This window comes from Littorina saxatilis, linkage group LG16 (genome assembly GCF_037325665.1).
Source record: "Littorina saxatilis isolate snail1 linkage group LG16, US_GU_Lsax_2.0, whole genome shotgun sequence".
NCBI lineage: Eukaryota > Metazoa > Mollusca > Gastropoda > Littorinimorpha > Littorinidae > Littorina > Littorina saxatilis.
The window spans coordinates 15474835-15477529 of record NC_090260.1 but is presented as its reverse complement, the minus strand read 5'-3'; the positions used below and the strand labels follow the sequence as shown (position 1 = coordinate 15477529).

At 44.6% G+C, this 2695-nt stretch overlaps 1 long non-coding RNA gene across 1 annotated transcript in view; it reads right to left on the bottom strand.

The window, feature by feature from the left end:
• The window catches only part of LOC138950482 (uncharacterized), an 18095-nt gene extending 15770 nt beyond the window's left edge, over positions 1-2325 (bottom strand). Inside the window, exon 1 of the long non-coding RNA XR_011450676.1 lies at positions 2004-2325. This is a non-coding gene — a long non-coding RNA (uncharacterized lncRNA). The remainder of the gene's footprint in view (positions 1-2003) is intronic.
• Between the last annotated feature and the right edge of the window lie 370 nt (positions 2326-2695).

Genomic DNA, 2695 nt, shown 5'->3' with positions numbered 1-2695 from the left:
TCATATGCCCATTTACCAAAATATCCTTTACAAAACAAATGTCACCAAAAATCCATTCACGTAAAATTACAGTTTTCCCCTTAAACAACACTTTGCAATTATTCCACAAACAAAATTCGTCTATTTTTACCTCTTCTCCAACCTCTGTTTTAAACCTATACTTATTTTCTAACCAACACCAGACAAATATACATTATTGTACACACAAATATAAAGTTATTCGGTCAACAGATGCAGAAGTCTTTAGCATTTTTGGGTGGCATTTTTTTTTTTTGGGGGGGGTAACCCTGTATAAAATACAAATTGTGTGATTATCAAACAAATCACTGTCAGGAACTCGGGTAGGCCCCATGCAACCACTATATAAAGTGCATGTATATCACACTAGACTGCCCCATACAACCACTATATAAAGTGCATATCCATCAAACTAGACTGCCCCAAGCAACCAATATATAAAGTGCATGTAGATCAAACTAGACTGCCCCATGTAACCAATATATAAAGTGCATGTAGATCACACTAGTCTGCCCCATGCAACCAATATGTAAAGTGCATGTAGATCACACTAGACTGCCCCATGCAACTAATATATAAAGTGCATGTAGATCACACTAGTCTGCCCCATGCAACCAATATGTAAAGTGCATGTATATCACACTAGACTGCCCCATGCAACCAATATCACCAGACTGCCCCATGCAACCAGTATATAAAGTTCATGTAGATCAAACTAGACTGCCCCATGCAACCAATATCATTAGACTGCCCCATGCAACCAATATATAAAGTGCATGTAGATCAAACTAGACTGCCCCATGCAACCAATACTATAAAGTGCATGTAAATCACACTAGTCCGCCCCATGCAATCAATATATACAGTGCATGTAGATCAAACTAGACTGCCCCATGCAACCAATATCACTAGACTGCCCCATGCAACCAATATATAAAGTGCATGTAGATCAAACTAGACTGCCCCATGCAGCCAATGTATAGAGTGCATGTAGATCACACTAGACTTCCCCATGCAACCAATATATAAAGTGCATGTAGATCAAACTAGACTTCCCCATGCAACCAATATATAAAGTGCATGTAGATCAAACTAGACTGCCCCATGCAACCAACTTGCAATGAAATATCTCAGTTATGAGAAAAACTACATGCAGTAGTAGGGATATATATTTGACTAGATGATTACCCGCTTCGCCGGGTACCGGCTTCGCCGGGAAGAAGTAGAGCCGAATATCAGGCTGCGCCTGGGACCCGGCTTTGTCGGGTGTACGTCGGCTTCGCCGGCGCACGAAGGAAAGGAGATAAACGCGCAAAACACTGGAGACCTTCTAAAAATAGTAACGTGCAGTGACATTCTAAAAATAGTGACGAAGTAACGGGAATATGGATTGACGCCACACGGAGGAAGGGAGATAATCGCGGCTGAAAACACTGGAGAAGATAAGGAAGAGTTACTGGTAGTGGATCCAGACCAAAAAAACAAAATCGGTTCAGCGCGCACAGCGCTGGGCGCTGAGAGCACGTGTTGAAATATCTCATCGACCAGGTTGTGTCCAGGGTGTACCTGAATATGATCACCACATTTGAAACAGATCCATCGAGAACCTTGGCCGCGCATCGCGCACAGACACACAGACAGACAGACACACAGACAGACAGACACACAGACACACAGACACTAGTCGTATATATATATATAGAAGCTGCTAAGTATCGGTTAAGCATATTCACACAATCACATTATTTTAAAAGAGAGAGAAGGAGAGACAGACAGAGACAGAGAGAGGGACAGAGAGAGACAAAGACAGACACTTAGACACAGAGACAGAGCCTAGACACACCGTGACGGAGAGACAGAGACAAGGAAACAGAGACAGAGAGAGGGACAGAGAGACAAAGACAGACACTTAGACACAGAGACAGAGGGAGACACACCGAGACGGAGAGACAGAGACAAGGAAACAGAGACAGAGATCAGCTTACCTCTTTTAGTCACGATGACAACTGCACCAGGCTCCCTGTAACGCTGCTCGGGCTGTTTTCTTTCACAACGTGCGCTCCTCGTGTGACTGCGTTTCACGTGTTGCGTTAGGTGTCGGTCCCTTCAATTCTGTGCAACACCAAAAGAGCTCTGCAGTCTGTTGTTCCTCAAATCAGATGCTGCCTATTCTCACTTCTGATTTGTGTGTGTTGCTCAAAGGCGAGCTACGCTTTTCTTTAGACTTGTGAGTTTCCCCGCTGGAGAACTGGAGTCGGAATATTTTTCAGCCCGTGAATCAGAAAAAGCTGCGGCGCGCCGTCTATCGTCCGTTCAATACTGACAAACTGTCACACATTGCATGTCCATATATACGGTATTGAGTACATTGATTACAGTGCATGTCTATATACGGTATGGAAAGTACACATAGCAAGAACATTCTCGAGCAGCATCCTTGTCAGTGTCCTGCTGTACCGGATGTTGCTCGTCGTCGGGTTTTCCCTCACAGAGCTCACGGTCACATTCTGGTTGGCTGCGTGTGTCAGGGAGAGGGAGAGAGAGAGAGAGAGGGGGGGGAGAAGACTTGAAGAGAGCGCGCGAGAGATAGAGAGAGATGGAGAGAGAGGGTGAAAGAGATAGAGGGGGAGGAGAGGGAGAGAGAGAAAGAGAGCGAGAGAGAGATAGAGGGAGAGCA